Source organism: Pleurodeles waltl, chromosome 10 (assembly GCF_031143425.1).
Source record: "Pleurodeles waltl isolate 20211129_DDA chromosome 10, aPleWal1.hap1.20221129, whole genome shotgun sequence".
Lineage (NCBI taxonomy): Eukaryota > Metazoa > Chordata > Amphibia > Caudata > Salamandridae > Pleurodeles > Pleurodeles waltl.
Genome location: NC_090449.1, coordinates 618,932,762 through 618,958,643, shown reverse-complemented (window position 1 = coordinate 618,958,643; position 25,882 = coordinate 618,932,762).

Sequence of the window (25,882 nt, the reverse complement as noted above, 5' to 3'; positions counted from 1 at the left end):
ACTGAGTGGGACACAAGGGGACAATCAGGAGAGTCTCATTTCCTGGTGGGGGTCTTGGCAAGTGTCTCTGGCTTCTGTCTGGATTGCAGGGAAATTTTGTGGGGTGGTTCACCTTCTGCAAGGGGAGGGGTGCTGGTGGCCTGTGAGTCCTGTGGTGGGGCGTCCTGGCCACTAGCGGCTGCAGAAGTGGAAGGCTGTTCAGATGTCTGGCTAGTGGCAGGAGCCCGCTGGTGTGAGACTGCCTCCCTCAAAATGTTGGCCATGTCTGCCACCACCCCTGCTATGGAGATCAGGGTGTTGTTGACGGCCTGCAAGACCTCCCTGATCCCCTGGTACTGTCCCTCCTGCAGCCACCTGTTTCCTGCATGTTGTCCAGGATCTGGCCCATTGTGTCCTGGGAATGTTGATAGGCTCCCAGGATCTCAGAGCGTGCCTCCTGGAGAGTTGGTTCCCTGGGCCTGTCCTCCCACTGGCACACAGCAGTCCTCCCAGTTTCCCTGTTGGCCTGTGCCTCTGTCCCTGAACCGTGTGCCCACTGACTCCAGGGCCCTGGTTGTCTGGTGTGCGAGGTGTGGCCTGGGGTCCCTATAGAGGTGTACACACTGATGATTGACGTGTCCTGGGGACAGAGGTGCGGGTACGCTGAGTGGGTGCTGTGGTGGTGTTTCCAGATGGGGAGGCTTGGTGGTGGTGTGTGACTGGGCTTGGGTAACTGGCTGTCCAGTGGTCCCTGATGGGCCAGGTAGATCATCCAGATTCTGAAGACCAGAGTTACTGTCATCACTGTGGGCCTCTTCAGTTGGGGGGCTGAATAGTGGTGCCACCTCCTCTATGCTGATATTGGCTGGGATACCTATAGGGATGTAAATGATGTGTTATGGTTAATGTGTCTGACATATTTTGTGTCCGTGGTTTCCCCTCAATGGTTGGATTTGCCCTGCCAGCTTTCACTTGTGTATGTTGGTGTATGGTGGGATTGTTAGTTTACCTATACTGTGCATGCTTTAGTGATGAGTGTCCATGCAGAGCTGTGAGGGGTGTCCATGCATTGGTACAGCATGCAGGGCTTGGCATTGGGATGAGTGAGATGTGATGATGGAGTGTGTGGGATGGAGTGGAGTGATGGGAGTGAGGGTGAGGGTATGTGATGGCATACAGGTAGGGGGCGATAATAGTAGAGAGTTGACTTACCAGAGTCCAGTCCTCCTCCGACTCCGGCCAGGACCTCAGGATGCAGTATTGCCAAGACTTGCTCCTCCCATGCTGTGAGTTGGGGGAGGAGGTGGGGGTCCATCGCCAGTCCTCTGGATAATGAGCTGGTGTCTTGGTGCTATGGAACGTACCTTCCCCCGTAGGTCGTTCTACCTCTTCCTGATGTTATCCGTAGCTCTGGGGTGCTGCCCCATGGCATTGACCCTGTCCACAATGCTCCACAATGCTCCGCCATAGCTCCATCTTCCTAGCTATTGATATCTGCTACACCTGTGCTCCAAATAGCTGTGGCTCTACCCTGACAATTTCCTCCACCATGACCCTTAGTTCCTCCTCTGTGAAACAGGGGTTTCTTTTTGGTGCCACTTGTGTTATTTGAGGTGTGTTGGAGAGGGTGTTTTGGGTAATATGTTGGGGTGGGTGATGTGGAGTGCGTGAGTGGTGTATAGGTTTGAGTAGTGTGTGGCTCTAGTTGTGTCAGTGATCTTGGTATCTCTCTGGTGGCAATGCTTTGTAATCATAAATGGTTGTTGGTCATGTGGGTGGTGTTTTACAGTGGTGTGGGTGTGGTGTGTGTATGGATGTCAGTTGTGTGTTGTTTGAATTGTCCAATGTAGTGTTGTTTTGTATGTGGGTGTCCATTGTGTGCGGGCAGTATCTACCGCCAATGGTTTACCACCGTTGAATGTCTGCTGTGTTGATTCGTGGGTCATAATGCGATGGACTGTGTTCTGTTGGCGTAACGGTGTGGGTTTGGGGACCGCCAGTTTATCACTGACCTTTGGGCTGGCGGATTTGTGTATGTGGCTGAATTCTGTTGGATTGGTGTGTATGTGTCATAATATGGTGAACGGATATACGCTGCCACCGTGGTATGTTGGCGGCCGTCAGCGTGATGGTGAGTGGGATTTACTGCCAATGTCATAATGAGGGCCATAGTATTAGTTAGAGGTTTCTTTGAACCTACACTAAAATTTGGCACAGCTTACGCTCCCAGGAACAATCTAACATGCTTGCTTACATCTTTAGAGAAGAGCTTCTTAGATCACACAGATGAAAGGAGAAAGGCATTGAAGGAAAAGTTAGAAAAAGGCGTAGAGAAAAGGACTTACAAGAATGATTATGCTTATAGTACAAGTAAAACACAAGGGAAATTAGCTCTAGATGCGCAACACATAGGGAACCTTTGCATATATAGGCCTACATCATGCACTAACACTTTATTTGTGGGAATGAGTGAATGTAGACATTTGTTTTCGTTTCAGAGTAAACGGACATTTATGCTGAATGGACAGGATCCGGTGATTCCTGGGATATATTACATCTGTGGTCTAAATGCCTATTGCCGTCTTCCAAGAGGATGGTATAGGACATGTTATTTGGGAATAGTTTTCCCAAAGATTTTTCAAATGGATGACTTAAAGAAGTTTCCAAAAGTGACTGAATTACATCATATGAGACAGAGGAGAGAGTCTCCTTCTTGTATAGTGGGAGATATATTTGAAGCAATGATTCCTTCAGTGGGAGTTGTTCTGAATTCGATAAAGATTTTAAAGTTGTCTACTATTGTAGATAACATGCTGACAATTTTTTCAGGAGCCATTCTCTTGATAGATACTGAATTGAAAGAGCTATGACTCTTCAGAATCGCCTTGCATTAGGCATTCTTTTAGCAAAGGATGGTGGAGTTTGTAGAATGCTGAATTCTAGGCATTGTTGTTTGTTCATTCATGATAATAGTAAAGAAATTAGAGGCTTACTTACTAACCTGACTAATGAAAGTGCTGATTTGAAAGAATTGAAAGAACCAGGTGTTTGGGAAAAAGTTGGCAAAGGTTTTGCTTCAGTGGGAAATTTGCTCAGCAACATTGGGAAAGGAATCTTATTGAAAATTATACAAGGGATATTAATTGTCATGGGTTGCCTAATTGGAATACGGAGAATATGTAAATTGTGTAAAAGAATACAATTGAAAAGGTCAAAGAATAATCAGAGAAGGAAAAAAAGAAAATAGAAAAATTGTTTAGAGACAATTCAAAAAGGGAACAAAAGAATGTAGGGATTGAATTGACAGAAATTTAGCTGATGAAAAAATTAGTGAGTGATAGTTTAGTGTGATTAAATATTTATTCATCAGAGGAGGGATTGCAGAAGCAGGTGTAATTATAAAAATTATGAATGAGTATTCATGTATTCTGAGTTATGGATTTGTGTAGAAAATGTTATAATATTGAGAAGAATAATGCACGCATTTGAAAATGTGATCACGATGGGTGGCCGTTAATGTTCACAAAGTGTACTTATTAATGTTTTATTAAAACGAAATATGGAGCTTTTGTTTGATTAATGTAGTGATGTATCATATTAAGGGTTATGCATTATGTATTAGCTTTATTATATTTTAGGCCTTAACTTAGCAGAGGTCCTGGCCTAGTTGCACGGCCTCATGACAAGCTGTATTGTTCAAACGTTTAATAAAGTGGCTGTTCAGAGAATTAAACTGTGATTTTCCATTGTACTGTCTAAATGTGCTGGTAGCTAAAAGTATTTTCTCTTGAGAACCGATTGCTAGAAGATGCTGTTCTTGCTAAATGTAACATTATAAATGCAATATTCGTAAGACTGACTTTCTCAGGAGGAGAACAATGGAGACACTAACTGGAGTACAAGCTGCAACAATATTTTTACCTGATGAGCCGGATGATGAGGACATTACAAGCGAAGCCAATCAGCGACATGTGAACCAAGTAGTGGTAGAAATCATAGATTTGATGTTTTAGTTTCATTGGACAAAGTGTGAAAATGTGATCCCTGACCAATAGGGACTTGCGACGTAGTTTTAGGAAATCTAACTTAGCCGGACTGCACCAAGAGGAGATGCGCCATTCTCCCCCTTTTTCTTGAGGGTTACTTCTATTCTTTCGAATTGCTTAAAGACTTTGAGTTTTCTGAACTTTTATGCTGAATCCTGATGCCTTGCTGACGGAACTGATGTCCTGATGACAAAGACTATCTTATCTTGCTGATCCACTTGAGGGGAGGTATATTACTACTGATGTGTTTCTCAAGATTGTTTACTTTTTCTTTCTAGGTACCAACCGCACTATTTTGATAGAGCCATAGTTAGATGTTTTCCACATTTGTGTGTTTACTAAATTGTTTTGCATGAAGCCCAACATGCTGATGCTGTTAGATAAAGATTCCTTACTAATGAAAGTCTGCTATAGGGAATAACGTTTGATTTCTTTCCTTTGCTGAACATAAATGTATGTGATATTGTTGACACAATTGTTCTTGTTAATAAAATTGCATTGTAACTTTAGAATGTGAAGTGGTTCAAGCTCTGATTAGATTGCATTCCTTTCGCTGTTTTTGACAGCCAGTGAGGCTTCTGTATGTGTATTATCTTATTTTGAGATTATCTTCATGACATTAGTGTTGGTAATATAGGGAAATTAATATTCTAACTTTTACTAAAGGTGTTGTTATTCATTACCTTTCAGTCATGGTGTGTTACAATTTCTGACTTCAATTGATTACTAATGCTATTGATTATCATTGACTGATGGTGTAATTGATTAGTTTTTGATTATTGATCTGCATGTACTGGAGTTATGGTGGGAACATCTTAAATGCGAGTCAAAAGGTTTATCGACCTATTTGCGTCCTCTTGTAAGTTTACTTATTAAGGTCAGACGCGCTAACACAGTTATGCGTGGTTATGACCACGGTGTAATGGCTGTTTCCCCATCTTAGCCAATGAAACTACCAGCCTTGCTACAGTAAAAACGACAATTGTGAGTTTTCACTGTCAGAGCATGTAAAACATAAAAGGAATACGTCCTTCTTTTTTAATATTCTGCACCCTACTGTATGGACTTGTAAGGCGTGCCTTAGATGAGACATATACATATTAAAAAAGAAGGTTTTAACTTGGCAAACGGTTTATTTTGCCATGTCGAGTTTGCAGGTTAAAAGCTGCCTGACTAGGTTGTAATAGCAGACCTAGCCACATGTTTCCAGTGGGCCACTGCAGTGGTTGCACATTTAGAGATGCAGCCCACTAGTGACATATAACTTACAGGTCATTGGCACTCTGGGTACCATTAATTAGAGACTTATTGATATGTTAAGTATGCCAATCAGGTATTAACCAATTGCATAAATATTTTGAGGGCCGTAGCACTTTCACTGGGCCCTGGTCAGCAGTGATCAGTGCACTTCAGAGTCAAGGTACCAGGAACATCTTGCAAAATGTGAGGGCAAAAAGTAGGGGGGTGATCCTTCAAAAAGTGCAGTTTCCTCACAATAGAAGACATTCTTCTCTGAAGGGTTAATAATTACAATAACCTTAAAAGGATTTCCCAACTTGTTACAGAGCAGATTTGACTACAAAAAGAGCATTGTGTCCTTCATGAGGAGAATAATCAATAAGGGACATTGTTCACTATTGGCACATCAACATCTGGGGCATAACCTTAGGAAATTATTTGAAACATTTATTTATTAGATAGTATTTGATTGAAAAAAACAGTTTGAAGCACACAAGAAAAGCTGTTGCCAGTAGCTCCAAATCTAACATTGACAAGGTTGTGAATATGGAGATGTGTGAGGAGGTAAGCAAGTGCTGGATCCATTCTCTCCTAAGAAGGATTTACAGAAACGGTATCTATCATCGAGTAAACTGTCATCTTGCAGTCAGTTAATCCATGTATCTGCTGTCAACGTTTTAAATATTTCATTAGGATGAAAGACCATCTCAGCATGCCCAAATTCCTTCCTGAATCTCAGTTGGATGAAAACAATTATCATGCTATAGTTCAGCTATTGTAGCACCCAGGTAAGCACCACCTTTGGGATAGGAGGAAAGCTGTTTATTTAGTAAATTTGTACTGAAACACCTATGAGAGTTCATAATAAAACCCTTTGATTTGTATAAGAGCAAGAGTAGAGCTGATTACAAAAGGAGGCAAAACTTTTAGCGCAGGTTCTTCTTCACAGACCATAAGTAATGGGTAAGTAAAACGAAGATTGCAAAGCTGGCAGCATAAAAATGAGAATTAAGAAAAACATTAAAAGGTAGATAGCATTATGTAACTAGGTCTAGATTTTTAGGAAGGAAAAATTCTCACATCTTGTGCATCAAGGCCTACATATCAGAGGGCAGTCCAAAGTGTTGCATCGAAGATTACACAATTCACAATAATTAGACTGCCAGATTTGTTGGGGCACTATAGATAAGAGGTGAAAAGGTGCCCAACACTGGCTGTGTCTCATGATGCTGACCAGTGTAGGCTGAGCATGGCCTTTGCCCATGAATTGCCTGGTCCTTACACTCCCCTGTGTTGCAATGAGGCTTTGTAGGCTTTCAAGATCGACATCACCTGTCTTTTAGAGGTCACCGAAACAGTACACTTTACATGCTGGTCCTTACAGTACATACCAGCCTCTGTTATTCTCTTCTCCCAACCCCTCTTGGTGTCTCCCATCAAGTGGTCAAGTCGCAGCCTGTACTAGTCCTCGCACTCAGTGCTTCCACGCTTGGAACTGAGGATCTTTCTGCATTATTCTCTGAATGTTGGGGCCCTAGTGCTTAGTCTCCGAACCTTACCCCCACTGGTTTTTGCGGTCAGGTGGCCCCCATGTAGGGCTTGCATTGCTGTCTTGCTTTACCTCGTCTGTATTACTGTTACTCAATATATTGATACTTGGTGTTACAGCCTACGAAAGCGAGTGGGCTGTCAGCTTTGCAGAATTCAGCGTATTCTTGGCTAAAACATGTTTTTTTTGCACAAGTGTAATCTCCTAAAAGTCTCATTTATTGAGTTTTATAAATTTGCATAATTTGTATTTTTCCCCGCTTACCTTTTTTTCTATTTTTTGCCAATGAAAAACTGGTTTGAGAATAAAATGTTTTGCTGGAACTGTGAAATTAGACAATGAGCAGGTATGTCTTGTGACTTCGATTTCTTCATGACTTTCATGTGACAGCATACCTCAAGAATAACTTCCATTAAAATGCCCAAGCGTACTACACATAATATGCATGGTAACATTTTGGAACTATAATCACCCGTAATTTCAGGTCTTTGCAATGCCCGTCTGCTATGTAATTCTGATGATACTTCACCGCTGTAAGATGCGGACCTGAGACACATTTTAGAGATAGGTAAGCTTATATGACTAGCAGACAAAATGGTGGAACTCTTCTATAACCCACTGATTTTTTTGAGAGATTCCAGGGCTGGTAAGTATGCTAAAGAACGCTATGTAACATTAGATTTTAGAAAAAAAAAAATCCAATCCCCTCCTGCCAGATCAAACTGTTAACAAGCTTAAGAATCTAAGAAAAAAATGTTACAGTAAGTCAAGCCCCGGGGGACAAAATGATCTAGCTCAGCATGGGGTGTCTAGTCTCTCAAAGCCCACAACTGCTCTGCCAGCTGGAACACCTGTTAGCTAAACGTATTGCAAACCATACTATAATACACACTTTGATTTGTTACCATCAGCAAAAAGATCTGTGAGGTAAATGTACATCGTTATACGGATCCGATTATTACATTACTTTATGTCACTTATGAACGGTACACTACATGTTTTGTCTAAGAAACATAAAAGGTACTTCAGGTTGCATTTAGGTCAAATGGTAAATTGACTTTTAGATCAATAAATATTGCACAAGTCATTGCTCTCTCTCCTTGGTTGTTTTCAGAATCTACACATTGAGTTTTTGTAGCATGTATTGATTTTTCAAACATACTTTAAAAACACACAGTGAGAAAGATTATAGGTATGGAATGCACACACTAAATAGAAGAAGTAAGAAATAGACAACAAAATACACATTCTCGATTTATCTGGCACTTATAAGGCTAAAAAAGAGGAAACATTTATCCGAAAACAGTTCTGAAATGACCCCACGATGCTGCCTGAGAGATACCAGGGAGCACATTCTGAAACTGCATTTTGTAGTATGTAAAGAAGTACTACAGTGTGATTATTGACATAGCAAAATGTAATTCACAAACCTATGGCCACAGACCCCCACCTCTCCAACCTCTTCTGTTCAGAGCTCTCTGGCACAGTGGTGGAGATGTCCAAACACATGGGTATACGTTACAGTAGTAAATGTGGACGGGCTATGGAGCAGCTGGAAAACTGATTATTCTTCCTCCAAAATAGAATAGGGTTTAGGGAAATTTAAATTTAAAGAGAGGTTTTAGGAGGAACATGCTCTAATACAAACCCAATCCCATAATATTATTTTTGATATGCTATCTATCTATCTAGACTCAGCACTCATGACATCTTTCATAACATCATTGATAATATTACTGTAACATTCGCAGTAACATTATTCATGAGAAAACTGTGCACGGCGGGGACATGAGTAATAGTTACCTCATGGCATGAGTTATAGTTACTTGAAATAACTCTAGCTATAACAGCTGAATTTCTATGGGTTTATACTTTTAAAATGTGTGCCTAACTATAACGTCCCTGTAACATTTGTTTTTTTAAGTGAATTTCAATGTTTTTTTAAATTCTACTTCCTAACTATAATGTCCCTGTAACATTATGTTTTTATAAGTGAATTTCTATTTTTTTAAAGTCTACTTCCTAACTATAATGTCGCCGTAACCTTTGTTTCTTTTCAGTTAGTATATAAATATATATATATATATAGATATATTGTAATTGTAAGAGTATTTATATAGCGCTTACAGCCCCTGATGAGGCGTCAAAGCACTTTTCGGTGAGTAGCACGCTATTCCGGAACCTAAAAGGAACTAGTGGTGGATTAGTATAGGGAAATATGAGTACAGTTTTAGTATTATTATGAGTTAATTTGAGACGCGAATATGTGAGTTTGTTAGTTGGATTGACTGGGGTAATGGTGGGGTGGAGGAGGGAAGAATCCAGAATTGGGGGTTCATAGTAATAGGATTTAGGCTTGAGATGAGTAAAGGGGGGTTGGAGGAGGGAAGAGTCTGTGGAAAGGGTTAGGGAGATCATAGTAGCAGGAGGGGTTTTGGATGAATTAATGGTGAGATAAATGAGGGAGAATTTAGTAGGGATGTTTGGGAGGTCATGGTAGTAAACTAAGGTTTGGGTGAGTTAGATGTTGAAGAGGAGGGAAGAGCTTAGGCAGGGTTATTTAGGAGATGAAAGTAGTAGAATGGATTTGGGATGAGTCAGAGTGGAATGGAGGATAGATTGATAGAGACATGACATATGGTGATGGGTATACAAAGTAAAGCTTACATGAGAGTAAAAATATTATATTTTTTATTTATCATTTTATATATATATATATATATATATATATATATATATATATATATATATATATACATACATATACACACACACACACACATTTTTTTTCATTATGTTTTTGAATTTATTTATTCATTATTATTATTAATTTTTTTAGCTTTATTTATAATTTTAATTTTATTTATATATTTTATTTTATTTTTATTTATTGTTTTCTCTAGTATAGTAGGACTAAATAAATGACCTATGAACATGGTAAGCATAGAATAACATATATATATATATGTGTGTATATATATATATATATATATATATATATATATATATATATATATACATACACACACACATACAAATATGAATACACACATATATGTACATACATATACATATTTAAACCGTGAGTAAATATACATTAGGTAAACAGGTTTAAAAAGAGTATGTGTGTAGTTTATTGTTATGACATTGTAGTGATACATATTTTCTAAATAACTATATATATCTAGAATATACATATAATCAGATAAAAAATATTTATCAACACAGGCATATGCAGTCCATAGCTGTTTGAATATGGTGGTTATGAAGGAAAGAGCCAACTCTTGGGTAGTCTTCTAAAGACAAGATAGTTATCTGTGGATCTTATAGTAGGGGGTAATGAATTCCATATTTTAACAGAAAAGGATGTACCACCTATAGTCTTTTTCTTCTATGGTGGTGTTCTAAGGCTGGGTGCCAATCTTGAGTGGAGGGTTCTTTGTTGAATGCATTTAGTTATTTTATTTTTGATAAAAAGCAGTCCTGTTCCATGTATAGATTTGTGGGTGATCAAAGCAGCCTCAAGGTGCATCTTCTGGCAATGGGTAACCAGTGTAGTGCTTTCAAGGAAGGGGAGATGTGAGCTTGTGGCTTTACATATAATAGTAGCCTGGCAGCGAAGTTCTCAATATGTTGTAGTTTTGTCACAATAGATAGAGATGATCCATGTTAGAGGCAATTGATATAATCCAGTTTGGATAGTACAAGTGAGATAGTAGCCTGCACCTTGTGTGGAAATCCGAGGTGGGGGAAGATGCGTTGCAGAGTCTTCAAGGTGATGAAGCTTGTTCGTGCTAATTTCTCCGCTTGGGCATTCATTGTTAACTTGGAGTCCACGGTGATTCCAAGGTTTTTAACTTCCTTGGATATTTAAGGAGGTGGTCCGAGATCATCAGGCCAGGCACACAGTGGGTCATAATTTTTCCAGTCACCACATATATTCTGTTTTGGAGGAATTTCGTTTGAGATGGCTCCAAGTCATCCACTGATCAACGGCTCTGAGGCAACTGAAGATTAGTGAGTTTTCAATGTTTTTGGGGCATTCCTATTTAAGTAGTATTTGTGTGTCATCTGCATAGTTGTAGCATGTGAGTTGAAAATCATTGATCAGTCTGGTAATGATATCATGTAGATGTTGAAAAGCGAAGGTGAGATGATTGATCCTTGGGGGACCCCTGCTTTTGTGAAGTAGAGTTTGGACTAGAAGGGGGGAGAATAGATGATATTAGTTATTTTTTTAAGGTAGGATGTAATCCAGTCGAGAGCAGTCCCTTCTATGCCGGCTTTGTGGAATCCTTGAATTAGGGTGTCATGGTCAACCGTATCAAAGGCAGCCGAGAGGTCCAGGAGAAGTGGTGCAGCAACTCCATTGTGGTCGACTGTGTTTTTAAGAACATCCCAGATTGCTATGAGTGCCGATTCAGTGTCTCTTCATGGGCAGAATCCAGTTTGATAGTCTGAAAGTATAGAATTGTCTTCAATGAATTGTTACATCTGGGTGAATGCTGCTCTTCCTATCAGTTTGCCCAGGAAAGGTCCATTTGTGATTTGTCTGTAGTTGTTGGGGTCTTGCAGGTCTAGGTTTGTTTTCTTTAATAACAATTGTATGTATGCCTTTTTCAGGTCTACAGGAAAAGTTCCTATAGTTAAAGAATTGTTGGTGATTCTTGTTACAGGTGTAGCAGCAGAAGCAGATAAAAGAATGTTCTTGAACATGTGTGGTGGGCAAGGGTCAGAAGGGCAACCGGAAAGTCTGCTTGCTTTGACCAAATCCATAAATTCACCTGGTGATATTTGTTTGAAGGACTGTAGAGGCTGGGTTGGTTTATTCTTAGAAGGTATTTTAGGAAAGGGGTTGCTGCTGATGGTTTTCTTCTGTTTTAAATAAGAGTCCAATGTGTCTGCCTTGGTTGTGTAATGAGTTGCCAGTTTGTTTGTGAAATCTTGAGTAGTGGGGTGACTTCCTTCGATGCATGTAGGTTTTCGAAATTCAACTAGAATTTTATAAAATTCTTTGGTTGCAGATTTCGCATTTTGAATTCTGTCTGAGTAGTACCTTTTTGTAGCTGCAGTTTGTCTTGACTGTTGTTTGTTTTGAGCCAGGTCCACGGCAACTTTCTGATTTGTTGCTTTATCTTTTTAAGTTCTGTGTTTCTCCAAGGTGTTGGTTTTCTTTTGGCCTGTTTAGTTTGTCTTATTGGTATTAGGATATCAAAAGATTCCTGTAGCCACTCATAAAGAATTAATTGTATCTAGATTTGTGTTGGCTGTTAGTTGTGTTTCTAAGTCCTTAAAACTGAGTTTGCTCCAAGGTTGATAGGTGCATGCATGTAAGTAGTTGTGGGGTGTGTTGATTTGTGGTGTTTTATGTCGGAAAGTTACCAAATGGTGGTCTGACCATGTGATTGGCGTGATGCTATGAACGGTAACTAGTTCAGGCTTAGCAAAAATGACATCAAGGATGTGTCCAGCAATGTGTGTGGGATTGTGTACAATCTGATGTAGGTTCAATGCGACTAGGCCAGTGGTGATAGCTTTTGGATTGGGCATATTGGGCTTGTCAAACCAAATGTTTAGGTCCCCAAGAATGCATAGGTTTGAGTATAATGTAAAAGGTTTGAGACTGTATCTAGAAAAGTGTCTGAGAATATGGAGTTGTTAGGTGGAGGTCTGTAAAGGAGGAGAAAGTTACAGGAGGAAGTTGGAGTAGAGTGGAATCTGGTGAGGAGGGCTTCACAACCTTGTATGGAAATGTTGTCTGTTTTACTGAGATTAATTGCCTGTTTGAATATAATAGCTAGTCCACCTTCTCTCTTGCCTATACGGTTTTGTGTGATGGTTTGATAGTCGGGAAGAAGGGCTTCATGCAACACTGGGGCCATGTCATCTCCCAACCATGATTCTGTTATGAATAATGAGTCAGGTTGTGGGTCAGTGAGCAGGTCGTAGATGTGGTGCTTGTTTTTGTAAAGTGACCGAGCATTTATGAGCTGGCAGTTTAGGAAAAGTGTGTTAGTGGCGGTGTAGTTTTGTTTAGGAGAAGGGCGAGCAGTATATTTTGAGCTTGTAGCAGGTGTGTTGTTGTGATAACTGTGTGAGGGTCACAATAGTCTTTTTTTTCAATATAGTGTTCTTCTTCCAGCAGGCTTAGGACGCATTTTGTTGGGTCTGTGTGTGTGGGTGGTGGTCTTGGTGGCTGAAAGAGACATGAAGAGTGTACTGTTTTTTGTAGGGTAGCCTTATTATGTAATAGACAAGGGGATGCAAAGTTGTTAGGAGTGGCATGTTGTTTATTTTGTTTGTGCCTGTTTAGTGTGGAAGGAGTATGGGTTAGGGGTGGGGGAGGAGCATGTGGATCATGATGTAAAGCTCTAAATTGTGCAATGGATGAGAGGCGGGTGAGTGAATGTTGCTGTGTTAGGGTGCTTGTGGTAGATGTTTGTGAAGAGTGAGAATGTAGGCGTAAAGACTGGATGGGATTTGTTTTCTTTGTGAAGTCATGAGGGTGGGAGTGGGAGTGACGATAAGTATAACGAACGTTTGTGTTGATTTGATGTGCTGATGTGTGCGGTCTGTATTGTTTTTGTGGAATAGGGGGAGAGGGGATATTGATGTAGTAGTTTTCGGTGAGGAATTTGTATTTGAGTGAGTGCTGGTGAGTGGGATTAGACTATTACAGGGGGTGTTGATGTGTTTTGGAGCTGAATGTCTGAGGTGTGTAAGAGGGGATGGATGTGTGTCAGGGGATTTTATGTTAGTTGTGATGACTGGAAGAGGTAAAACATGTGGTGGAGTGGAGTGTGAGGATTGTTTGGTTGTGTGTAATTGGTGAAGAGAGGGGAAGGGTGTTTGTAGATGTGTGTTGGAAGTCTGGGTTTAGGAATTGTCATGATGAAAGGTGGTCTGTGTTCGGCAAATAGAGGATAGTGTTGTTGGTTTGTATGATCAGGGAGCGTGTATCTGGAAGGCTGAAAGTAATGTATAGTGTGGATCTGTGTTGTGTGGGTGATTGTAGGTTGTGTTAGTGGGAGTGGACAGAGTAGTATTTGCTGTGAGAATGAAGGTGTTTTACTGTTGTAGTTGTGATGGATATATGTATAAGTGTTGTATATAGGGTATTGTGTTAGATGATGGGAGATTGCAATCTGTATGTGGTCAGTTTTTTGATGCAGGATTTGGATGTCTTTGCAGATTATGGGGGTCATTCTGACTCCCGCCGGCCGCGGTAACCGCGGTGCCAGCGGGAGCCGCCAGAATACCGCTGCGCGGTCAGAAGACCGCCGCGGTTATTCTGTGTTTCCCGCTGGGCTGGCGGGCGACCGCCAGAAGGCCGCCCGCCCGCCCAGCGGGAAACCCCTTTCCACGATGATGCCGGCTCCGAATGGAGCCGGCGGAGTGGAAAGGGTGTGACGGGTGCAGTTGCACCCGTCGCGAATTTCAGTGTCTGCTATGCAGACACTGAAATTCTCAGTGGGGCCCTGTTACGGGGGCCCCTGCAGTGCCCATGCCATTGGCATGGGCACTGCAGGGGCCCCCAGGGGCCTCATGACACCCCATACCGCCATAACAGGACGGCGGTATGGGGGTCGGAAGCCCCATGGCGGCGCATGGAGGATTCCCCAGGGCAGCGGAAAACCGGCGGTACACCGCCGGTTTTCCGTTTCTGACCGCGGCTGTACCGCCGCGGTCAGAATGCCCTTGGGAGCACCGCCAGCCTGTTGGCGGTGCTCCCGCGGTCCCCGGCCCTGGCGGTCCATGACCGCCAGGGTCAGAATGACCCCCTATGTGTTTGCATGTTAATGGATATGTAGAGAGTAAGTTCCTTTCTGATAAATGGGAAATTGGGCAGCATTTCTGGCCCTAGGCCCTACCAATCCCGAACAGGCCCAAACAGGCAACTGCCCTTAGCCTCGACGCCCTTAGCCCCGACGCCCGGGCTGAGACGCCCTAAGCTTTAGGCTTAAATAGCCCTACTGGCCAATAGAAACCTAGTCCGAACCCTAACCAATCAGATTCATAACCCTAAATCCCACAACCAATGGAAGACCCAACCCTAATCACCAATCATACCCCTAAGCCTGACAACCAATCACAAGCCCAGCCCTAAAAACGAGGAACCAATCAGAATCTCAGCCCTACTACCAATCACAAGCCCAGCCCTAAAAACGAGGAACCAATCAGAATCTCAGCCCTACTACCAATCACAAGCCCAACCCTAGAACCAGGAATGAATCAGATACTCAGCCCTACTATCAATCACAAGCCTAACCCTAAAACCGAGGAACCAATCAGATTATCAGCCCTACTACCAATCACAAGCCCAGCCATAAAAACCAGGAACCAATCTGATTCTCAGCTCTACTACCAAGAACAAGCCCAGCCCTAAAAACCAGGAACCAATCAGAATCTCAGCCCTACTACCAATCATAAGCCCAGCCCTAAAAACCGGGAACCAATCAGAATCCCAGCCCTACTACCAATCACAAGCCTAACTCTAATCCCTAAACCAATAGAAAGACCAGCCCCAACAAACTATCACAATACCATGTGCAACAACCAAAAGAAACTTATATAAGGGCCAAGTTAATTGAAGCCCAGTCCCTCTGGGAAGGGAGGAGGGAGCTGCTGCTCTATTCAGAATCTCCTTGGATACAGACAGGCTGAATCCACACTTCCAAGCTAGCGGAGTCTACTTTCCAGGTAAGGGAGAGATTGTAAAACACACTGAAATACTGCTTGTCGCGCACTCTGAAATGTGGCTTTTTTAAGGCAAAAACAGGGGATGCAGACAGTTTCTAAACACAATTTAAATCACAGAAACAGATTAAACAGTCTCCTAAACACACTCTGGAAGATGTATGTAGCATTTTTACTTAGAAAAGGGGGGAGGGCTGCTTTATGCATTCTTGTGCCACAAATTAGGAGGGAAATTTCAAACAGTCACGGCTAAAAAACAGCACTTTAAAAGGCCAAACTGCCGGAAACACAGAGAGTCTACAGTAAACAGGAAAGGGTAGCAGTAAAAAACACTTTTAAACAATTAATAAGATTTCCCAGAAAAGTCTGGAGCTCCTTACCTAGGTCTCTTAGGAATCCTTGATCACTGGGCTGTATTAGGGCACAGGGAAAATGCTAGGCTCACAAAATGGAGGTGGCTGTCTTGGGGTTCCCTCCACAAACTTAAGGGGCCAGAGCAGGTGTGTGAGGAGGGCTCAGGTTGCCTGGGATTCAGAGAGCCAATCAGCTAGTGCCCAGCCCTTGTGGGAAGGGAGGAGGGAGCTGCTGCTCTATTCAGAATCTCCTTGGATACGGACAGGCTGAATCCACATTCCCAAGCTAGCAGAGTCTACTTTCAGGTAAGGGAGAGATTGTATAAAAACACTGAAATACTGCTTGTCGCGCACTCTGAAATGTGGCTTTGTTAGGGCAAAAACAGGGGATGCAGACAGTTTCTAAACACAATTTAAATCACAGAAACAGATTAAACAGTCTCCTAAACACACTCTGGAAGATGTATGTAGCCTTTTTACTTAGAAAAGAGGGGAGGGGCTTTATGCAGTTTTGAGCCTGTGCCACAAACTAGGAGGGAAATTTCAAACAGTCACGGCTAAAAAACAGCACTTTGAAAGTCCAAGCTGCCGGAAACACAGAGAGTCTACAGTAAACGGGCACAGGTAGCAGTAACAATCACTTTTAAACAAATAATAAGATTTCCCAGAAAAGTCTGGGGCTCCTTACCTAGGTCTCTTAGGAATCCTTGATCACTGGGCTGTATTAGGGCACAGGGAAAATGCTGGGCTCACAAAATGGAGGTGGCTGTCTTTGGGTTCCCTCCACAAACTTAAGGGGCCAGAGCAGGTGTGGGAGGAGGGCTCAGGTTGCCTGGGACTCAGAGAGCCAATCAGCTAGGGCCCAGCCCCTGTGGGAAGGGAGGAGGGAGCTCCTGCTCTATTCAGAATCTCCTTGGATACAGACAGGCTGAACCCACATTTCCAAGCTGGCAGAGTCTAGGTCTCTTAGGAATCCTCGATCACTGGGCTGTATTAGGGCACAGGGAAAATCCTGGGCTCACAAAATGGAGGTCATGTATATATACACTAATATATATATATCATAGATTCATAGAGAGATAAATAGGTAGATTCACTGAGAATACAAAGGTTAAAGTAATGTTATAGTTAGGTGAATTTGTCACTGACAACGTTAATGTTTTGAACTAAAAACAAAATACCGAAACTCAGCAGTCATAGGGGCATAGTTCAGAGAAGTTTGTGCACCCTTTGCGTCATTTTTTTCCGCCAAGGCGGCACTAAACTACCACCAAATTTTTATTTTGACGCAAAATCAAAATATCAGAGTTAGCGTCATTTTGTGGTAGCGCCAACCCACCTTGCGTCATTCTGCAACAATAATATGCAAGGTAGGCTTTCCCCTCCAAAAAATAATGCTAGCCCTCCAGCACCATATTTGGAGGGGGTCTTGTGCCCAGAGTGCTTCATCCTGCCAAGGATTGGTAGAGTGGATGCATATTTCCACTGGTTCTGGAGGGGGCCTCGTCCCCAGAGTGCTTCATCCTGCCAAGGATTGGGTGAGTGGATGCCTTTCTCCACTGGTTCTGGATTGGGCCTTGTGCCCAGTGAAGCTGCGCCTGGGGTGTGGTGGTTAACATCCTCTCACCTGGGTGTCTGAGCTACGAGATGTACATGGAACAGGTGGCATGATACTCCATGGAGGCAGAGCCACACTCCATTCTGTTGCCACTTAGGCTGCCAACTGCTGGTCATGCCAGTGCTGGTGGTGGTGCCTCAAGTGGCATGTCCAGGGTCCAGGATGTCAACTGCAGCCTCGGATGGGTGCCCACTGGTGATGCTGCTGAAGTCCAATATACTGGTAGTGACTGTGCACGTGGCGGTGCAGATGGTGGTGCAGGTGGCGGTGGCTGCGGCGGAGATGCTGCCGGTGCTGGCCGTGGTGCAGGTGTCTGGTGTGGTGGAGGGAAACACCATACCGTCTCCGGCAGCCTCGGATGGCTGATCCTTGGGGAGGATGCTGCAGACTGACATTGTGGCAGCGGCGGTGCATGTGGCGGTGGAGGTGGCGGTGGAGGTGGCAGTGCAGGTGGTGGTCATTGAGGCAGTGCAGGTGGCGGTCGTTGCAGCGGATGTGACTGTGGTACAGGTCGCTGGCATCCCTGACGAAATGGTGGTCACCAGCCCCTCACCAAGAGGCATCGTGCCCTGAGGTGACTTGCACTTTGTCTTGTGGCCCTTCCCCACCTTGGCAGTCGCTGCTGGGACCCTGGCACTGTCCTCTCTGTGTTTGGGTGAGGCCTTGCTGGGTGGGTGGTGCGTCCTTCCCATGCTGGAAGCCGGCCCCTTTTTTACCTTGGCAGGTGGCGGAACTGGGTGGTCCTTCACATCTGGAGGTGGCACACTGGCAGCTCCGACGGGTGCCCCCTTCGATCCACCCTGACTTGCACGGATCACAGCAGATGCAGATTTGGTGGCTGAGGTGCTGGGCTGGGATCTAGACATCCTGGCCCTAGGGGACGGACGAGGGGGGAGGGAGGTGTAGGGAAGAAGTTCAAGTTAGCTTGGAAAAGTTGTTTAGATACACTGGGATGGGAAGATGGAGGGGGTGTGGGAGTGGAGGAAGATATAGTGGTTGTAGGAGTTGTACGTCTGCTGAGTTTGGGTTAAGGTGCATGGGCTGGAGGCTGTTGTGAGGTGGATGGCTGTTGGGTGGGTGTGTGCCTGCATTTGTGTACTTTGGGAGGAGGGCTCACAGACACACTGGGAGAGGACACAGGGGACGTGTGAATGGTAGTGGCGGTTGTGATTGCACGTGAGCGGTGTGTTGTGATGGGTGTGCTGGTGATGGAGGCAGTGGCTGATGATGTAATGCATGCAGGTGTGAGTGGAGACGAGACTGGGAGGGAGGTGGAGGACGTGGAGGAGGGGGACACAGTGGAGGAAGTGGATGTTGGTATTTGTGCATGGGTATGATGCTTGTGTGAGTGCCTGTGTGATGTGTGGTGCTTATGTTTTCCTGAGCCACTTTTGTCTGTTGATGTGTGTGCATGCTGGTCTGAAGGTGTGCTTGGGATAGGCTGAGGTAGAGGGGATTGGGTCGGGTAGTGGAAGTTGGAGGGCGGAGGCTGGAGGATGGACACAGGGACAATGGCTGCCATCAGTGCTGAGGCCAGAGCCTGAAATGCTCTCTGTTGGGCCGCCACACCAGAATGAATGCCCTCAAGGTATGCATTTGTTTGCTGCAAATGCCTCTCGACACCCTGGATGGCATTCAGAATCATTGACTGCCCAACAGTGAGGGATCTCAGGAGGTCAATAGCCTCCTCACTGAGGGCAGCAGGGCTGACTGGAACAGGGCCTGAGGTGCCTGGGGTGAAGGAGATGCCCACCCTCCTGGGTGAGCCGGCACGGGAAAAACACTGAGGGGCTGCTGGGAGGGCGGTGCAGGTAGGGGAGGTGGCGGCTGTACCTGGCCACAGAGGTGTCTGCCACCGCCAGGGAGCTTCCATCAGAGTCGCTGTCGCTGGTATCCCCTTCTGTCCCCGTCGTGGAGCTCCCCTTAACCTCTGTCCCACTGGTGCCTTCACCCTCCATGGATTCATTCTCATGGGCCATGTGGGATGCAGCTCACTCCGTCTACGGTGCCTCTGCTCCTCCGCCAGATGATGCTAATGCACACAAGGACAGGGCGACACAACAAGAAGGGGGGGGAAAACAGAGGACACACATGGTCAATGCCAGCAACAACACTACCGTTGACGGACATAACACACACTGAGCTGCCCTGTACACTAGGCCTTGCCCAAACTATCACTATGGTAGTCACCACCCCATGGGGTACAATGCCTAACGCCAACACATGCACACCTGACACCCACAGGACCCTGCATACTAGTAGCTGCCCAATTGTACCATTGGAGTAGGGGTGCTTCTGAGCCTGCAAACAAGGGACCTACCCTGGCATGACCGCCCTGGCCTAGGGGCACCCACATCCCACACCCCCCACCCAGATCCCTCCTAAACTGCGCAGAGTCAGCTTTATGACACTGTACTCACCCCCTTGTGGCTGCTGTGATGCCCTCAAGCACCCATCCAACTCGGATAGGCCACCACCAGGATGCGGAACATCAGGGGGGTCATGGTGTGACGGCACCCCTTCCACGTTGGGAGGCCAGCCGCAGCTGGGCCTCCGCCATCTTCTTACTCCAGCGGCGCAGGTCCTCCCATCTCTTGCGGCAGTGGGTGCTCCATCTGTGATAGACCCCCAGGGTCCACACTTCCTTGGTGATGGCATGCCAAATACCCTCCTTCTGGTGGGCGCTGACCTAGAGGGAAAGTACAGGAGGAAAGGAAATTACTCACCCGTCCGGACTGTCATACTCATTGCCCACCAGTTCCCACCCATACCCTGACGCACATACACTGACCATCCTCACATTCAGCACTCAGCCCCCCCAACGTGTGGCTTCCATCCACACCACTCCAAACAGGCATTGCCCATGCATCATGCTCACAGTGTACTCACCTGTTTGTCTGGAGGACCGTAGAGTAGCGTGTACTGGGGGAGGACCCCATCTACCAGTTTGTCCAACTCCTCTGCAGTGAAGGCAGGGGCCCTTTCCCCAGACACTGTAGCCATTGTCGCCTCCAGACTCAGGTCACAGCAGCACTTGCAGTGTAGGTCCTCTCCTGTTGATGGTGAGGTATCAAGTGAGTGAGCAGATAGAAAATGGCGGTCACGTCCGTGGCGGTGCGTACCGTCACCGCCGGCGTACATGGCCATTGGCTCCTGGAACGCATAGGGCCCATTGATAACCAATGCTGAGTTGCGCGGCGGTCTTTGACCGCCTACCGCTATGCTGCACAACGCCAGCGCAGTTACCTCATTACCCCTTGTCCCTCCTCACAAGTCAGGCAGTGCACATGGCATGGCACCCGATCTGCGTCACACCACATATTGGCACATTTACGGACTAACTATTTCACACACGGATTCACTAACATTACTGCAGACACAGTTGTGCTACCTATGTGGTAATTTACCCTCTGCTCACTGTTCTCCTCCATAGGCTACAACCGCTGGGGCAGATGATGAGATGGCGGCATCCTCCGGTGTCCTCAAGCAGACCCCTGGTGGACCTGTCGACAATGGAAGACAGACACATCATAATCACATATAGACTTGATAGTGCCACAATCCAAGAACCTTGTGCCCAAATGGAGCCAGACCTGATGACAGCAATCCGCCAGCCCACAGGTATACCCCCTGTAGTGCAGGACCTGTCAGTGCTCCATTTCCTGACAAGTGGCTCCTTTCAAACTACAGTGGCCATGGCATCTGGGATGTCCCAGCCAATGTTTTCTAATGTGTTGACCAGAATTTTGTCTGCCCAGCTGAATCACATGCGCAGCTACATCATGTTCCCCCAGATGGAGAATTTGGCCACTGTGAAAGCTGACTTTTATGCCCTGGGACACATCCCCAACATCATTGGTGCCATTGATGGTACACATGTGGCATTTGTCCCCCCTCGCAGAAATGAACAGGTGTACAGAAATAGAAAAAGCTACCATTCGATGAATGTGCAAATGGTGTGTTTGGCGGATCAGTACATCTCCCATGTGAATGTCAAGTATCCTGGCTCTGTGCATGATGCCTATATCTTGCGGAATAGCAGTATCCCTTATGTGATAGGCGAACTCTAGAGGCATCGGGTGTGTCTAACAGGTATCCCTCAAAATTTGCAGGTGACTCTGGTTACCCCAACCTTTCATGGCTACAGACCCCAGTGAGGAATGCCAGGACAAGGGCAGAGAACCTCTACAATGAGGCACATGGCCGAACTAGGCGTATTATTGAGAGGACGTTCGGCCTCCTGAAGGCCAGATTCCGGTGCCTCCATCTAACAGGTGATCCCTATACTACTCACCGAAGAAGGTGTGCCAGATAATCATGGCATTCCGTATGTTGCACAACCTGGCATTGAGACGCCAGGTGCCTTTTCTGTTGGAGGATGTGCCTGGTGAAGGTCTTGTGGCAGCGGTGGAGACTGTGGACACTGAGGAGGCAGAGGAAGAAGATATTGACAACAGAATGAACATCATCATGCAGTACTTCCAGTGACACACAGGTAGGAGACTGTAACTCCTCCCCACATTTCACTATACTTTGGGACATTGTACATGTCAGCCTCCTAACCTCTGTCTATGGACACTGACTGTTCCCTTTGGATTTCCTTTTTTCAGATCTGGGTACCCCATTCTGCCTTCTGCTATATGTACTGCTGTCCAACAACTGTCATACATTGGTATGAGTAAATGAACATTTACAGTACTATTTGTTGCTAATGTTGTAATTACACATTTGTGAAAGATCAGACTGATTTCAGATTGGTTTTTGATTAGAGGGTGTTTATTTAGGTGCTAATGGGTATAGGGGTATGTGTAAGGGGCTGGGGGATGGTGGAGGAAGGTCCATGGTAGAGTCCAGTCTACTTGTATCACAGGTGCATTGTCCAATGGGGCATAGGAAGGTGAGTAATGGCAGTTCAAGTTGGACAGGGTGACATAGTGGGACAGAAGGGTGACAATCAGGAGAGTCTTATTTCCTGGTGGGGGTCTTGGCAATGTTCTCTGTCTTCTGCCTGAATCGCAGGGACCATTTGCGGGGTGGTTCTCCTTCTGCAGGGGGTGGGGTGCTGGTGGCCTGTTGTTCCTCTGGCATGGCCTCCTGCCCACTAGCGCAGGGAGAGGTGGAAGGCTGTTCCTCAGTTTGGCTAGTGTCAAGGGCCCTTTGTTGTGTCACTGCCTCCCTCATGGTCTTGCCCCTATCAGCCAGAACCCCTGCTATGGTGACCAGGATGGTGTAAATTTTGGTGAGGTCATCCCTGATCCCCATGTAATGTCCCTCCTGCAGCCGCTGGGTCTCCTGAAACTTGGCCAGTACCGTGCCCTCATGGTCTCCTGGGAATGGTGGTATGCTCCCATGATGTTGGAGAGTGCCTTGTGGAGAGTGGGTTACCTTGGCCTGTCCTCCCCTGTCACACAGCAGTCCTCCCAGCTTCCCTGTTGTCCTGTGCCTCTGTCCCCTGAACCATTTGCCCGCCGCCACTGACCCCAGGTCCCTAATCGTCCTGGGTTTGTGGGGTTGTCTGGGGTCCCTGTAGTGGTAGACACACTGCTGATTGACGTGTTCTGGGGACAGTGGCATGGGCCCACTGGGTGGGTGCTGTGCTGGTGTTTCCTGAGGGGGGAGGGTCTGTGGTGGTTTGGGACTGTGGCATGGAAACCGACTGTCCAGAGGTCCCAGATGGGCCAGGCTGGTCATCCAGATCCAGGTGTGCAGAGCTGCTGTCATCACTGTGGGCTTCTTCTGGGGGGGGGACTGGATGTAGCTGGCACCTCCTGTCCGGTGACGTTGGGTAGGGGTCCTGTTGGGATGCAAATGCATTGTTATTGTATTTGTGTGTGCCATCTTGTACAATGGATGTGTTTCCCTGTATGAACGTGCTTGCACTGCTGCCTTGCCCTTGTGTGATTGGTGACAATGTGGGCTGGGTGAGTCTATTGAGTGTGCATGCTGTGGTGATGGGTGTCCATGTAGGTCTGTGATGGGGGTCCATGCATTGTTGTTGCATGCTGGGCTTGGTATTGGGAGGGGTGGGTTGTGCTAGTGGGGTATATGTGAGGTGTTGGAGTGATAGGGAGAGGGTAGGGGTAGGAGTTTGTGATGGCATGCAGGTTGGGTGGGGGGGATAAAGTAGTAAAGATTAGGCTTACCAGAGTCCAGACCTCCTGCTACTCCTGCGAGGCCCTCAGGATGCATGATTGCCAAGACCTGCTCCTCCCATGCCGTTAGTTGTTGGGGAAGAGGTGGGGGTCCACAGCCAGTCCTCTGTACAGAAATCTGGTGTCTTGAAGCCATGGAACGTACCTTCCCCAGAGGTCGTTCCACCTCTTGTGGATGTCATCCCTGGTTCTTGGATGCTGTCCCACGGCGTTTACCCTGTCAACGATCCTCCGCCATAGCTCCATCTTCCTCTCAATGGAGGTCTGCTGCATCTGTGATCTACCCAGATGATTTCCTCCACCATGACCCTTAGCTCCTCCTCAGAAAACCTGGGGTGTCTTTGAGGTGCCATGATGTGGTGTGAGTGATATGTGAGGTGATGTGTGGGGTGCTGTGTTGTAATGTGTTATGTGATGTGCGTGGATGGTGTATGTGTGATGGTGTTCTGTACCTCTGGGTGATGGTGTGGTCTTTGCTTTTCTCTCTCTCTGCTTGTTCTAATTTGTTCGTTGAATGGGTTGTGGGTAATGAGGTTGTGTGTTTTATAGTGTTCTGAGTGTGTGGGTGTGGTGTGTGTATGTGTGTCAGGTGTGTGTAGTTTGAATTGTCCAATGTGGTTGTGTTTTGTAAGTGTGTGTGTATTTTGAGCGTGGCGGTGTGCACCGCCAATGGTTTGAAAGGCCGCTGCGTTGATTCGTGGTCATGACACTGTAGGCATATTCCTGTTGGCGCGACAGTGTGAGTTTTGCTATCGCCATTTTATTATTGACCTTTGGTGTGGTGGACTTGTGTAGGTGTCTGTTTAGTGGCGGATTTCTCTGTGTGGGTCATAATACCCGTAGCGGAATTCTGCCGTGGTCATGGTATGTTGGCGGCTGTCACCACGGCAGTAAGCGGGATTTACCGCCAGGGTTGTAATGAGGGCCTAAGTGTCTCACTGCATGTGTTGTGCCACATGGTAACAGGGAGGCCAGAGTTTGGCTTTGTAGTGCTACCATGGTGTCTCTAAATATGACACCACTGTAGTGCAAGGAGGTGGTAGGTTCCGCCAAAAATAGGACACTGCTTCAAATATGGAAAGCACAACACATATTTGCAATGTTTAAACCATCAGTTTGGATTTAATTTGCCAATCCCCAAGGCCCTGAAGCACAACTCAAGATTTTAATGTCAAAAATACAGATGAAAGCATTTTATAAAACAGGAACATACACAATACCAGACGTCACCACTTCACCTAAAACCAACATCTGCCAAGGTACATACAAAACCACTATTATGCATTACCAACACATGTTCTCGTATTCCTTTGCAGCCGACCAAGGTTATGGCATACAGCCATGTGTGATCACTCCATTTGGCAACCCCACAATGGTGGAAGAGCGTGCATATAATGAAGTGCACAGAAGGACATGAAATGTGGTGGAGAGGACATTTGGGCTTCTAATTTCAAGGTTCAGGTGCCTGGCCTGAGAGGAGGAAGTCTGTTGTGTGCACCACCACTGCTATGCAAGATGATAATGGTATGTGCAAACTTGCATTATATATGTATACGGACCAATGTTCCCTGGGATGAACAGGTAGATGTCCCCAAAGAGGAGGAAGATGACAATTGTGCAGCACATTTGAAGGGGAAACTAAAAAACAATGCTGCAGGAGTTCACAGGAGACTACAAATTGTACAGAACTTTTACACATAGTCGCTGTACAAACATTATCACTTTGTAAATATCACCAATTAATAACTTTGCACCAGAATGTCCATAGTCTACTCATTCTCCACTGCATATACCACTGGAATGTTGCTCCTACCTCAGAGAGCAGGAAAGAAACACAATAGTTACAAGTATGGTTGCAACATAGTTTGTGATCTAAGAGGGTCTAGCGCCTCCATGCCACACATCAGTGTCAGATAACTCACGGCCATGTGGCTCTCGAAGGCCTAGATCCACGCACCACAAAATATAACGTGGCATTAAGTGGGCAATGTGCAAAATCCTAGCTCTTTCACCACATCATCCCCACACCTGGCAGGATGTATGTAAGGGGAATACATAAAGAAAGGACTGTTATCAAATGGTGCTTTAGTAATGTAGGAACTGAACTGTGTCACATCTCAGGCAGATTGCTGTTACGCCAGCACTGTGCACGTGTGACAAGGGGGGAGACCATTGGTAACAATGGACCTTCATTTAATGTTCAGGGTTAGTAACCAATGTTAGAACAAAAGCCTGCACTGTTTATCAAT